Raw genomic sequence first — 15,886 nt, 5'->3', positions numbered from 1 at the left:
TATTGGTTTTAGCCATAAGCTGCTGTAACAACCTACCATAAATTTACTGGCTTAAATTTTTTTTTTTTATTGTGTAGTTTTGGAGTGCTAAAGTCTGAAATGGGTTTCACTAGGTGAAAAGCCAGGTGTTGGCAGAACTTCCTTCTTACTGGAGGCTCCAGGGGAGAATCAGAGTGAAAATACCTCACATTTTCCAAGCTTCTGGAGACTGCTGCACTCTTGGCTCATAGATGCATCTCCATTAAAGAGCCAGCAACACAGAGCATCTCCAAATACCACTTTAACTCTGACCTCTGCTTCTCTTTCAATAGGTGAGGACCTCTGTGACTTCATTAGGCAAATCTGGATAATCCAGAATTATCTCTTCTTCTTCAATCCTATCTTGAATCTCCTTGACAGGGTCCTTTATTCCATGGAAGGTAACATTCGTAGGAGATTAAGACTTGGTGTCTTGGAGGGGTAGGCACTTCCTGGTGGCCACATTACAGGAAAATGTTCTTATAGTTTTGTATTCCTTAAAAATTTTATTTTCTAGAAACATAACTCTCCATAAACTTATGGATTTAATAGCCAAGGTATGCATTTTCTGAAGTCTGTTACTTTTGCTGCTGCTGCTGCTAAGTCCCTTCAGTCATGTCTCTGTGCGACCTCATAGACGGCAGCCCACAAGGATCCCCCATCCCTGGGATTCTCCAGGCAAGAACACTGGAGTGGGTTGCCATTTCCCTCTCCAATGTGTGAAAGTGAAGTTGCTCAGTTGTGTCTGACTCTTAGCGATCCCCTGGACCGCAGCCTACCAGGCTCCTCCATCCATGGGATTTCAGGCAAGAGTACTGGAGTGGGGTGCCATTGCTTAGACTGCCCCAAAATGTCTCAGGAGGAAAGAACCTCTTTAATTGGCACAGAAATCACTCCACAGAATGGCTACATAATAGATACATACTTTTAATAGCCTCTTAGCATCTATTCCTCCCACCCTCTCCCTCTCCACCTCTATTTTTCCTCTCTTTTACAATCCTATTTCTCTCTAACACACAAACATGCATTTACACACAGCTAAATCTTCTCTACTCATTTACTGGCAGCAAATGCACAATGATAAAGGAAAGATCTAGTTGAGAACTATATTTCACTTGGTCTTAAATAGAAAGCACTCATACTAGGAAAAAAAAATATTTAAAATGTCCAAGAGATTGCTTGAGGGATGTGAAACATCCTTCCCAAGAGAATAATCTGCTGGTTGAAGCTAAATTTATAGCAGGAATTTGATGGGTTGGTTCACTCTTCCAATGCCTTTGGGGCATAATACCATGATCTGGACTTTGCAGATGACTCAGCGGGTAAGAATTCACATGGAACTTGCTCCTGAGAGAGAGAGAGAGAGAGAGAAAAGAAAGTAACTTGTTAAGGGTGCTTTGGAAAGCTTCCTTGAGCTATAACCTTGGTAGATGTTGGACTTCTGATCATTAACTACCTAAGGTAAACATGGTCCATGGGAGGTAGTGTTTCCTCCATATGTGGGTTGCTAATGGATTCATTTACAATAGCTGCATTTAAATGAGAACAAAGTTAAAGTAGTGATGAGTCAACTACGTGAGTCTCTGCCTCTAAAAGTGCAAAGACAGAATAACATCCATTTTCTTTTTTTTAAATATAAATTTATTTATTTTATTTGGAGGCTAGTTACTTTACAATATTGTATTGATTTTGCCATACATCAACATGAATCTGCCACAGGTATACACATGTTCCCCATCCTGAACCCCCCTCCCACATCCCTCCCCATACCATCCCTCTGGGTCATCTCAGTGCACCAGCCCCAAGCATCCAATATCATGCATCAAGCCTGGACTGGCGATTCGTTTCATATGTAATATTATACATGTTTCAATGCCATTCTCCCAAATCATCCCACCCTCTCCCTCTCCCACAGAGTCCAAAAGACTGTTCTATATGTCTGTGTCTCTTTTGCTGTCTCGCATACAGGGTTATCATTACCATCTTTCTAAATTCCATATATATGTGCTAGTATACTGTATTGGTGTTTTTTTTTCTGGCTTACTTCACTCTGTATAATCAGCTCCAGTTTCATCCACCTCATTAAAACTGATTCAAATGCATTCTTTTTAATGGCTGAGTAATACTCCATTGTGTATATGTACCACAGCTTTCTTATCCACTCATCTGCTGATGGACACCTAGGTTGCTTCCATGTCCTTGCTATTATAAACAGTGCTGCGATGAACATTGGGGTACACGTGCCTCTTTCAATTCTGGTTTCCTCGGTGTGTATGCCCAGCAGTGGGATTGCTGGGTTATAAGGAAGTTCTATTTCCAGTTTTTTAAGGAATCTCCACACTGTTCTCCATAGTGGCTGTACTAGTTTGCATTCCCACCAACAGTGTAAGAGGGTTCCCTTTTCTCTTCATCCATTTTCAAATTTGAAAAATCACTCAAAAATATACATATATCCAATTCAACAAAATTCCAGGTGTATTATTTAGAATGATTAACAGACAAAATGATAGGTTTAGATATCCAAACCTAATCCTTAGTAGCTGGGTGACTTTGCTTACTAAGTTATTAAACCTCACTGCATTTCTGTTTCTTTACTTTTAAAATGAGGGTTAAAATTGCCCAGACTATATTTCAGTGATGTTATGAGGATTAGTATAGCCTGAAATCATACCTTTGAAAGCACCCAGTATAATCTCAATAATAAAATTCTATGTTTTAATGCCATTCTCCGAAATCATCATCCCCCTCCCTCTCCCACAGAGTCCAAAATACTGTTCTATACATCTGTGTCTCTTTTGCTGTCTCACATACAGGGTTATCACATGTATGGCACAACCAATACAATATTGTAAAGTAAAAAAAAAATAATAAAAAAATAAAAAATAAAACTCTATGTATACCTGTGCTAAGTAGCTTCATTTCAGTTCGGTTCAGTCTCTCAGTCGTGTCTGACTCTTTGCGACCCCATAAATTGCAGCACACCAGGCCTCCCTGTCCATCACCAACTCCCTTCATTCATATCCAGTTCTTTGTGACCCTATGGACTGTAGCCTGCCAGGCTCCTCTATCCAAGGGATTCTCCAAATAAGAACACTGGAGTAGATTGCCATGCCATCCTCCAGGAATCTTCCTGACCCAGGGATTGAACCTGGGTCTCATGTCTCCTGTATTGGGAGGCCAGTTCTTTACCATTAGCACCACTTGGGAAGTCCTAAAATTCTTTATCAGTTTTATTAAATATTCATACTTGTGAAGTATTTATTACCATGCCTGGCTCACAAGCTTGTTAATTATTACCAAATGCTAATAAAAGGTACGAAATAGTAACACACGAAGCTGAAGATTTTTAGTCTTTTTCTTGTCAACTTTGGGATAATAGATATCTTTACAATGTGTCATTCAGTGAGTTATGCCTCTTAGCAAAGATTATTTTGAGATGTTTAGAATTTCATATCTATGGAATTATAACATATATATTTTCTTGTATCCAACTCCTTTTACTCAGGGCACAACTTCTGACCTTTTTCATCCAGTAGAACATTGTTATTGTTCCTTTTTATGCCTGAGTAGTATTCCATTGCATCACATTTATATTATAATTACTCACTTCCTATTGATCAATATTTGAGTTCCCTTTTGGTTTTCAGTTATTTTAAATAAAGTTGCTGTGCACATTTTTATATAAGTCCTTGTGTGGCCATAAGTTTTCATTTCTCTTGGATAAACACCTAGAAGTGAAATTACTGGGTCATACACAAATATATGTTTACCTCTATGAAAAATTGTCCCACTGTTTTGTAAAGTGGTTGCAGCATATTTCTCCAATCAGCAATGTAGGTGTTCCATATAATTGACAACATGCATTCTCATAATTTTTTTTTTCATTTTTAAAAATTTTTTATTTTTTTTTACTTTGCAGCCATCCATGCATGTGTATAGTTGTACTTCATTGTAGTATTACCATAATTTCACTTTTCTATGATTATTGACATTTTATATATCTTAAGAAGTGTTTTAAATTTTTACTAGTTTTCAAAATGCATTACTCATTATTGTTGAATTGTAAAAATTCTTTTCCTTTCTGAAATTTCAATGTAACTTTATTAGACTGAAATATCCAAAAGGATTTGAGAAAATGCCATTTTGTCTTATAACTATTTTTTTTCCAAAGTTATTTAAAAATTTTTTTCCAAACATTTATTTTTAATTGAAGAAAAATTGCTTCACAATATTGTGTTGGCCTCTGCCATTATATATCAATATAAGTCAGCCACAGGTTTACATGTGTCCCCTCTCTCTTTAATCTCCCTCCCACCTTCCATCCCTTCCCACCCCTCTAGGTTGTTACAGAGCACTGGTTTGAGTTACCTGAGTCATACAGAAAATTCCCATTGGTAATTAATTTTACACATGGTAGAGTATATGCTTCCATGTTATTATCTCCATTCATCCCACCCTGTCATTTCTTCCCCCAACTAGTATCCATAAGTCTGTTCTCTATGTCTGCATCTCCACTGTTCCATGTAAACAGGTTCATCAGTACCATCTTTCTAGATTCCATATATATGCATTAATAGATGGTATTTGTTTTTCTTTCTGACTTACTTCACAATGTATAATAAGCTCTAGATTCATCCACCTCATTAGAACTGACTCAAATGTGTTCCTTTTCATGGCTGAGTAATAAATATTTCATTGTATATATGTACCACTGTTTCTTTATCCATTCATCTGCTGATGGACATCTTGGTTGTTTCCATGTCCTAGCTATTGTAAACAGTGCTGCAATGAACATTGGGGTACATGTGTGTTTTTGAATTATGGTTTTCTCGGGGTATTTGTCCAGTAGTGGGATTGTTGAGTCATATGGTAGTTTTATTCCTAGTTTTTCTTAAAGTATCTCCATACAGTTCTCCATAGTGGCTGTATCAATTTACATTCCTACCAATAGTGCAAGTTGGTTCTTTTTTCTCCATACCCTCTACAGAATTTATTGTTTGTAGATATTTTGATGGTGGACATTCTGATTGGTATGAGGTGATACATTATTGTAGTTTCAATTTACATTTCTTTAATAATGAGTGATGTTGAGCATGTTTTCATTTGCTTATTTGCTATCTGTATATCTTTTTGGAGAAATGTCTGTTTAGGTCTTCTGCCCACTTTTTGATGGACTGTTTGTTTTTCTGGTATTGAGCTGAATGAGCTGCTTGTATATTTTGAAGATTAATCCTTTGTCAGTTGTTTCATTTGCTGTTATTTTCCCCCATTATGAAGGTTGTCTTTTCGCCTTGTTAATAGGTTCCTTTGCTGTGCAAAAGCTTTTAATTTTAACTCGATCTTATCTATTTATTTTTGTTTTTATGTCCATTACTCTGCGAGATGGGTTATAGAGCATCTTGCTGTGATTTATGTCAAAAAAGGTTCTGCCTATGTTTTCCTCTAAGAGATTTATAGCTTCTGGTCTTACATTTAGGTCTTTAATCCATTTTGAGTTTATTTTTGTGCATGATGTTAGGAAGTGTTCTAATTTCATTTTTTAACATTTATCTGTCTGGTTTTCCCAGCACCACTTAATTGAAGAGATTATCTTTTCTCCATTGTATGTTCTTATCTCCTTCATCAAAAATAAGGTGTTCATAAGTACATGCGTTTACCTCTGAGCTTTCTGTCTTGTTCCATTGGTCTATATTTTTGTTTTTGTGTCAGTATCATACTGTCTTGATGATTGTAGCTTCAGACTGTACTGAAGTCAGGCAAGTTGAAAAAAAAATGAAAGAGGCAATAGCAAAGATCAATAAAACTAAAAGCTGGTTCTTTGAGAAGATTAACAAAACTGATAAATTGTTAACCCATCAAGAAAAAAAGGGGGAAGACCCAAATCAACAAAATAGGAAATGAAAAAGGAGAAGTTACAACAGAAAACACAGAAATACAACAGATCATAAGAGACTACTACAAGGAACTATATTCTAATAAAATGGACAAGAAAGAATTGGACACAACTGAAGCAACTTAGCATGTATGCATGCATGCAAACCTACCTAAAGAGATGAAAGACCTGTATACAGAAAGCTATAAGACAAGGATGAAAGAAATCAAAGAAGACACAAACAGATGGAGAGATATAACATGTTCCTGGACTGGAAGAATCAATATTGTGAAAATGACCATACTACTCAAAGCAATCTCTATCAAACTACCAATGATATTTTTCACAGAACTAGAACAGTAAATGTCACAATTATTATGGAAACAGAAAAGACTTCAAATAGTCAAAGTAATGTTGAGAAAGAAGAATGTAGCTGGAGGAATCAAACTTTTTGACTTCAGAATATACTTACAGTCACTCATTCAGAATTCTTTATCTAGCAAAAATATCTTTCAAGAGTGAAGGTATGATAACAATGCTTTCAGATCGTCTTAGTCTTTTTTTTTTTTTTTTTGGTTGCACTGCATTGCATGTGAAATTGTAGTTCTCCCACCAAAGATGCAACCTGCACTTCCTACATTGGAAATGCGGAATCTTAACCACTGGGCCTCCAGGGAAGTCCTAGATCATCTTAGATTGATTCTACAATTTTCTTTAGTGTCAATTCAGTTCAGTTCAGTCGCTCAGTCGTGTCTGACTCTTTGCGACCCCATGAATCGCAGCACCCCAGGCCTCCCTGTCCATCACCAACTCCCGGAGTTCACTCAGACTCACGTCCATCGAGTCAGTGATGCCATCCAGCCATCTCATTCTCTGTCATCCTCTTCTCCTCCTGCCCCCAATCCCTCCCAGCATCAGAGTCTTTTCCAATGAATCAACTCTTCACATGAGGTGGCCAAGTACTGGAGTTTCAGCTTTCGCATCATTCCTTCCAAAGAAATCCCAGGGCTGATCTTCTTCAGAATGGACTGGTTGGATCTCCTTGCAGTCCAAGGGACTCTCAAGAGTCTTCTCCAACACCACAGTTCAAAAGCATCAATTCTTCAATGCTCAGCTTTCTTCACAGTCCAACTCTCACATCCATACATGACTACTGGAAAAACCATAGCCTTGACGAGATGGACCTTTGTTGGTGAAGTAATGTCTCTGCTTTTGAATATGCTATCTAGGTTGGTCATAACTTTTCTTCCAAGGAGTAAGCATCTTTTAATTTCATGGCTGCAGTCACCATCTGCAGTTGTAGTGACACATTATCACTCTTATTATAATAATTACCACATTCAATTACATCTGTCATTGACATTTCAGACCCTGCTCAATTTTACTCTTTATGTGGGAGAAACATCTTTAGGAAGACAAACATTTGAATACATCTCATACTTGGGCAATTTAAGAGAATGGATCTCTTCTTCACCCATCAGGAAATGACAGGGTTGTAAACTCAGTTGACTATCTTATAGAAAGGCTCAATGTCAGAGAAAAGAATTGCTGCAGATTTCTAAGCATCCTCAGCATTAGTGCTTCATTGTTTGCCTTCTTTTTAAGTGTAGTAAACATTTAGAAAGTCATTGTTATCTTTTAAGTGTAGTGCATTAACACGTTCCATATTCAAGTAAAAATGGCATTTTTTAAAATTTCAGTGCTTCTGATTACACCTGTATCTTCTGTGGCATGAATAATTTAACTACAAGTAGTGACTAGAATAACTTCCCAACTTCAGCACTGGTCTATTAGACTATATAAAAAGTGGAGCATTGTATTTTTCAATCCATTGTTGTGACATCTCAAGGGAAAATAAAATCCTGCAGTTAAAAATTGCTCTTATGTTTCTTGCCTTCAGCACTATCACCTAGATTCTAACTAGGTCTTTGTGCAGGGTTCTGGTCCTTGGAGACGGATCACTTTATATTCTCTGAACTGTTAACTATCTCCACGTTGACATGAAGGATGACTCTGCCCTCCTTCTCTCAGACCTACTTTCCTTTTACATCTTTGGAAAATAACATTCTTGTTTGTGTCAATTATAATCTGGTACCACTGATTGTTATACATCTGGGGAAGTTTGTGTTATTATTGGATGTGGTTCACTCTGGTTTCTCATTGTATCTTGTTAGCATCACTAATTATTCCTTTAAAAGGAAGTAAGTGATTTCTCCTGTTATGTGGTTTTCTAAGAGTGACTGGTTTGAGTTTTAAATACAGAAAAAGAAAAATAAATGTACATTAATGTAATAGTTTGTAAGACATTTGATAAGATGAAATTGTACACTGAGGCAGAATCTCATACAACCATGACCTGTATTCTCAGAGATGGTGATATGTGAGTGTAATATTGTTGACATTGTTTCTAGTTCAAACCACTTACTCAAGTTTCAAGAGTAACTAAAAAGCTATTTTCACAGCTTTATGCAACTGTATTAAATATAATAATATCTAAGGTGGTAATACTAATTTCAGTTTTCCTACTCAAAGTTGTTATTGTTTGGTTGCTAAGTCCAGTGTGACTCTTTGCTGCCCCATGAACTGCAACATGCCAGGCTTCTTATCTCCTGGAATTGCTCGAACTCATGTCCATTGAGTCAGTAACGCCATCTAACAATCTCAGCTTCTGTCACCTCTTCTCATCCTGCCCCCAATCTTTCCCAGCATCAGGGTCTTTTCCAATGAGTCAGTTCTTTGAATCAGGAAGCCAAAGTATTGGAGTTTCAGCTTCAGCATCAGTCCTTCCCAGGTTGATTTCCTTTAGGATTGACCGATTTCATAAAGAAGAAAACGTATACTTATTTGGAAGATAAATTTTAAAAAATTTCACTTGGATAATTTTATCTAAGCCAATAAACAACACGTTTAGTACAAAAAAGCTAGGTTTACATCACCCAGCTATGTTTTCTTACTACCACCATAACCAAAGAATAAAGAATGTTATTACACTTGAATGACTTATGACATCATTTTACATCATAAAAAGTAGGGCACATCTTCAAATAAAGAGGTCTCAATGAGAGAGACTTGCAAATTTCTTCTAATGTTAATATGTATCAATACTTATTTTTAGAAATGATACATACTATTTGTTGAATAATCATCTCACTGGGTGTCTGATGTTACCACTTGCTACATTTGACTTAAACCCCATTTTCCTGTACACCCCCCTTATGTTAAGCAACATGGAATTTGTAGCTATAATTAAAATTTATTCTGGGTGCATCCTTATATAGCAGACTGGAGAACTACTAGACTATTGTAGTTATTGTCTGACGCTGTCTCCTTTACTCTAGAACTTCTGACCCTCTTGTTCTGTCATGGTCAATTCTGAATGTTGTTTTCCAAAGCAAAGGTCCAGGGAAAAACATTTTTACTTATCCTTTCCTTTTTCTTGCTCACACTTCTGAACTGAGATCCCCTTTGCAAACTATTTTTAATAACCCTCCATCTTTCAAAACATGTAATCCTTGTGCTGTCAAAATTTTCAAAACCTGGTGTGGTAATTTCTACAGTCTTCAGAAATCTCTGAAAAATTCCCTGAGAAATATGTTACTTTCTTACTTCTGAAACAAAACTCATCTCAAGTACTTTGTTGGAGGAATCTAATAAAAGTGATTTGCTCCACTTAACTATCTGCACCCCTTCCATCCTATGGAACTCCTCAAAAATGTTAAAACATTAAAAACATGTTAAGATTGGAGCCTCCTTAAAAATAAGATCTTGTGCACTGAATGGAGATTATGTGTTAATCAGATTATAGTGTACTTTTTCAGAAGGAATTTGAGTAAATTTTTAAAATATTAATTAAATAGTTTATCATTTTCCACTGGAAAAACAATGTTCAAATCAATCGAGTGCTTTTTCATTTTAAGAAGCCAGAATCCTGTGACTCACAGGTACTTTTTTCTCCTATGCAAAATGTTAAATACATCCTTAGTCTCTATTGAAATGAAATGCTTCTAGTTTATCCATTTGTTTCTATGACTAAGTCAAAGCAGGGAACATTTCTGCTAGGATGACTGCCAGTCTGTCCCCACATGCTTTAAAAATTCCACAGCTAACATTCAATTACAGGAAGTACACTTGCTCCCTGACACTTTCTTTCTTAAACTCAAAATTTAAACAGAACTGCTTTGCACATAAAATAAAATTTTAGAAGTTTACTAAAAAAGAATCATTCAATTTCATGTAGAAGAGAGATAATATTTTGCTGATTCATTTCGTATAGCACTTAACCTAACAAAACATGCAAGTTGCTGACAATTTATTGATGTTGGCAATGGTATTCTAACACTTAAACCTTTTCCCCTTAGTTCAAAATATTTGCATTGTGTTTCTCTCCAAAAAAGTGTTATTGCATTATGCTAGTAATGAAAATTGAGGAGCATTAGTTAGCATTAGAATAGTTCTGTTCCCATTTAGCTATAATATTTTAGTTCAAGTAGCCAAGAGATAAATGACTAAGTGCATTAAATAAATTATCCTGACAATCCAATGAACATGGTAGCCTGTGGCTTACACTGTCCCTGAGATTCACCCTACTAGGTAAGAAATTTCTCAGGACTGGGACGTTTCAGTGCAAGATAACACTAGGTAATTCTGGAGTGTGAACCAGAGAATCACTAATATCAAAACACTAATTTTGTAGCGTTGCAAATGCAATACTATTCCTTGAGTTGTATTGACTTGCACAAATCACATCAGTTCAGTTCAGTTCAGTTGCTCAGTCGTGTCCGACTCTGCGACCCCATGGGCTGCAGCATGCCAGGCCTCCCTGTCCATCACCAACTCCCAGAGTTTACTCAAACTCATGTCCTTTGAGTCAGTGATGCCATCCAACCATTTTACCCTCTGTCATCCCCTTCTCCTCCCACCTTCAATCTTTCTCAATATCAGGGTCTTTTCTAATGAGTCAGTTCTTTGCATCAGGGGGCCAAAGTATTGGAGTTTCAGCTTCAACATCAATCCTTCCAATGAATATTCAGGACTGATTTCCTTTAGGATGGACTGGTTGGATCTCCTTACAGTCCAAGGGACTCTCAAAGGTCTTCTCCAACACCACAGTTCAAAAACATCAATTATTTGGTGCTCAGGTTTCTTTATAGTCCAACTCTCACATTCATACATGACCGCTGGAAAAACCATAGCATTGACTAGACAGACCTTTGTTGGCAAAGTAACGCCTCTGCTTTTTAATATGCTGTCTAGGATGGTCAAAACTTTTCTTCCAAGGAGTAAGTGTCTTTTAATTTCATGGCTGCAGTGACAATCTGCAGTGATTTTGGAGCCCCCCAAAATAAAGCCTGTCATTGTTTCCATTTTTTCTCCACGTATTTGCCATGAAGTGATGGGACTGGATGCCATGATCTTAGTTCATTTGCTTTTAATTCACCTCTTTTCATTTTTCTTTAAGAATAAGTGGACTGTGAACCCAGAGACCTGAGATTTGTGTGTATGTGTGTGTGTCTCTATTACTAGATAGTTAGTGATAACTGATAATAATAGTATTCAATAAGAATCTATAAAAAGCTAGCCACTATACTGAGTTCTTTAAATACACTTTCAAAATTAAGCCTGAAAACTATCCTGATGTGTCCTTACCACTGAAAACAGCACCTGTCACTTAATAAACATTTAATAATGAATATGCAAGTGTCCAAAGGAGATATCACCACCCCACCACAATGCGTTGAGAAAATGGTGTAACTTGCCAGCTTTATACCACCCAGTAAGAAGCAGAGGCAGACTATGGAAAACAGTATGGAGGTTCCTCAAAAAACTGAAAATAGAGATGCCATATAATCCAGCAATCCCATTCCTGGGCATATATATGGAAAAATACGAAAACTCTTAATTAGAAAAGATATATTCACTCATATGTTCATTGCCGCACTATTCACAGTAGATAGTACACGGAAGCAACCTAAGTGTCCATCAGCAGATGAATGGACAAAGAAGATGTGGCACATACATACAATGGAATATTACTCAGCCATAAAAAGAATGAAACAATGTGATTTGCAGGAACATGGATAGACCTAGAGATTGTCATTTTGAGTGAAGCAAGTCAGAAAGATGAATATCATATGATATCATTTATATATGGAATCTAAATTACGATGCAAATGAACTAGTCTATGAAACAGAAACAGAATCACAGACAGAGAACAGACTTGTGGTCTGTTGAGTCATTGAGTCAGTAATGGAATCAGTCCATTCAGTCTCCTCAATAGACAAGGAGGAGGGATGGATTGGGAGTTTGGATCAATAGATGTAAACTATTATATAAAGAATGGATAAACAACAATGTCCTACTCTGTATCACAGGGAACTATACTGAAGAAGCCAAAATGGGAAGGAATATGAAATATTATATATATATATATAACTGATTCACTGGGCTGTACAGCAAAAACTAACACAATATTGCAAATCAACTATAATTCAATTTTTTTTTTTTAAAGGAAGCAGAAGCTGGATTGGAATACAGGTCTAACTGATTGACTACAAAGTTCCTGTTTTGATTCTCCATGCACACATTTTGACCTCAGTTCTGTGAACTTCAGGTCATTATTTAGGAGACAAAAGGACTTAAGTGATTTTTAAAGGTTCTTTCCAAATTAAATATATTTTGAAAATCCATGTCCAACTTTTAAAAAATTAACATCAAACACAGATTTAAGAAGTGGATTGGGATACTGAGAGTTAATCTGGAATTTTTTCACTTTGAAGAGTTGGCAGTTTTGCTGGATTTAAGGCTGAGTGTAACAAGTGAGCCTCGGGTATTTCCTTTTGTGGGTGTATATACTCTCTTATCTCAGTTCTGTTATCCAAGCAACTCTGGAAACCAGAACTTCTGAAATTCATTTGGCTGTGAATTCTGGCTTGATCTGAACTGATTTGACTTCAGATATTAACCTGAACTAATGTGAGATGGTTTCCAGTCTTTATTTATCACACTTGAGAGTATTTGTTGCCTAAAATAAGAATGTAGTTGGCCATGATGTGCTACTTCCATTCCTTGAGGTGAAGAAGGCTAGGACATTAACACCTTGCACAGTGTAGGCAACGTATGCCTATCTATAAATCTAAAACATCTAAATTATAAAGTATATCTAGACAAAAGGTTTTGGGATGATGGACAGTGGGCTTGTTCATGCCCCAGTCACTAAAGTCATACTCAGGGGGGATCTTTAAATTTTAAGAAGGTTCTGGTTTTAGGACTTTGAGAGGCACCCACTGTAGAATTGGGTTTCCTTATTTAGAAAAGGAAGACCAACAGAAATCAAAGTAGGTCAGACAGAACTATTACTCGCCAGGATGGTACATGCATCTCTATAAGGTCTCGCATTTTGGAGGCAGAAGCAAGTAGTGGAATCCTGGGAGTGACAAGGTCATTGTCCCACCTACTACAGCAGTATACCTGGAGCAACCCAGACCACTCCACACACTGCCAGCTATTCTTTGACACAGCTACTACTTTCTGTTTCTAACATTTACCTGTTGTTTTCCCCATTCCTGTCCTAGTTTTAGAACAATCAGAGCATTTCAAGGCAGCATAATAATAAGAGAGAGAAAAACCACAACACTGAACCTGTATACCGTCTCCTGGGTTTCTAGTTTCCTTACTGACATTATCCTATTGGGTATTCACATAAAACAAGCAGAGAAGGAAGAAAAGTGTTTCCTATGACTCCATTTAAAAGATGGCAAGACTTATGATCCCAGAGGCTAAGTGACTGGTCATTGCCACACAGCTACTTGGTGACAGCTGAGAGACTAGACTCTAGGTTCTTAGCAAAGTGAATTTTCCACTGTTCCGGCAATGACTCTGCAACTTAACTTTTGTCATTTGACTAAGGCTACACTAGGATAGCTCTCTTTTTTAATAGTTGTTATATAAACACATGCACGGTATTCCACAAATATCATGGCAACAAATAAGATAAAATTATATAAAATGATATTACAGTATGACTCACACGATTTCTTGATTGCATCTCCAAATGTTTTTCCTAGTCTATGCAAGATACAAGACACAGTTCTTAAAATGACACTTAAATTTCTGTATGTCTGAGAATTTGGAGACCAGCCAAGCATTCATTCTGATACTGCAGAAACTAACGCTGTGCCTTACAAAATGGATCACAGCATGCTCTTGAGATGTCTGAAAGACTCTGTGGACTTCAGTCACGGTGAGGAGAGTGGTTTCTGTATAGTGGCTGACTTCAGTGGTCCCTTGAAAGCCTTCAGGTGGTGATTTACATGGCAGTAAAGAGTCCTAGGCAATCATGTGTCTATGCTTCAGGGTCCTTCATGGTTAGCTCCTTTTAGTCTCCCTTTATAAATCGTTACCTTTCCTCCTTCTTTTGTTTGTAACTGACAAAGCAGTTTCTGTATTTTTTCATCAGGTTGTATTTTGATGGAATTATGTCCTCTCTAAATTCCTATGTTGAATCCGAACCTCCAGTGTGATGCTGTTTGGAGATGGAGCCTCTGGGAGGTAACTAGGTTTGGGTGGATTTATCGGGGTGGGGCCTTCACCATGGGATTAATGCCCTGAGAAGAAGGGACACTACAGAAAGCGTGCTGTCTTTTTCCGCTACACCATGTGAATACACAGCAAGAAAGCAGCCGTCTGCCAGCCAGGAAGAAGTTGCTTCCCAGAAACTGATGATACTGGCACTCTGATCTTAGATTCCCAGTCTCCAGATCTGTGATGAAATAAATGCCTTTTCTGTTTAAGCTGGCCAGTCTGTGACATTTTATTATAGCAGCCCACTATCACCCAGCCAGGATAGTTACAGCATTGTAAATGCCACCTCACTGGAGACACTGATCATAATCAATGCTGCTATATGCTTTGAAGCTGCAGCTATGTTAGACTGTTATTCAGGTACTTAACTCTAGTTTAGCAGTATTCATTTCCTAGATATAAGAAGAAAATAACACATGGCCGGTAGAAAAAGAGCATGACTTAGTTGGACATGCCAAAAGTTTAGCTGAGTCCCAGTCCTTTGTGACTGTCAAGTTGTAGAAGAAAAACCAAGCTTCTACAATATGTTTTAGATGTTTCCAAGTTATGTCTTCTCCCTTGGGGTAGATATTCAGTCAATAGAAGTCCAACTTCCTCTCCAGTTGCTTTCCTCCTCCTGTACTTCCTAAGATGACATGGGAACCTGGGTAGCTCACTGTAACTTCATTGCCATTTACACAGGGATCCTTCAGTCTGTGTCTGAGGAGATGTATGCCTGGTTTTGCCCCACTACTGAGTGCCTTCTGTACCTTAGTACTAATATCTATGGCAGATGGACTACTGTAGCTACTCTGAGTACAGTCAGGATCAGTTGGTGAGTCCTTGCTGAATTGGTCCCTTTTCAATTTTCCCTGAGTCTTTGTCCATGCATCGTGGTTCATGCACTGCTCTCACTCGTAATCCCACTGCAGGCATCTGACTCTCAATTGCACAGAAGACCTCCTGGAGGGGATGGACCGAGCTTGCCTTCATGTTGCTTGATGTGACAGGATGCTGATTAAACCCTTGCAAAGACGTCCTGAGAAGAGGGGAGATAATTTTAAATGGTGCAGTGAAGAATACTGAAAACACAGTTTGATGATAGCCACACATAGTTTTCATAAAGCTGAGATACACAATGTAAACTCTAGTGCAATGAAGTACTTAATGAATTTGTAAAAACTTAGGATCTCCCTTGCGGTTGAATGTTTTATTAGATATTAATGAATATTTTCCTTTTACTAAATGGTTGTTATAACCAAATCTCAAAACTAAAGTATAACCAGAAACATATGTTTTTGTACCCCCTTGCCAACTATTTAATAAACCCTAAGCAATTCTAAGGAGACTCAGACAATTCTTGCCTTTAAAACATCATAATCTGAAGTCTTTCATTTTGAGTTACATGGTTCCAATGGATCTACTTTGCCCTGAAA

The 15,886-nt window shown here is 37.3% G+C and overlaps 1 long non-coding RNA gene across 1 annotated transcript in view; it reads left to right on the top strand.

The window, feature by feature from the left end:
- The window catches only part of LOC123329961, a 46,987-nt gene extending 31,101 nt beyond the window's left edge, over positions 1-15,886 (top strand). Inside the window, exons 2-4 of the long non-coding RNA XR_006545602.1 lie at positions 14,347-14,438; positions 15,153-15,285; positions 15,383-15,886. This is a non-coding gene — a long non-coding RNA (uncharacterized LOC123329961). The remainder of the gene's footprint in view (positions 1-14,346; positions 14,439-15,152; positions 15,286-15,382) is intronic.

Source organism: Bubalus bubalis, chromosome 17, assembly GCF_019923935.1.
Source record: "Bubalus bubalis isolate 160015118507 breed Murrah chromosome 17, NDDB_SH_1, whole genome shotgun sequence".
NCBI classification, from domain to species: Eukaryota; Metazoa; Chordata; class Mammalia; order Artiodactyla; family Bovidae; genus Bubalus; species Bubalus bubalis.
Note: the sequence above shows the minus strand (reverse complement) of the source record. Positions and strands in the feature narration are given on the sequence as shown.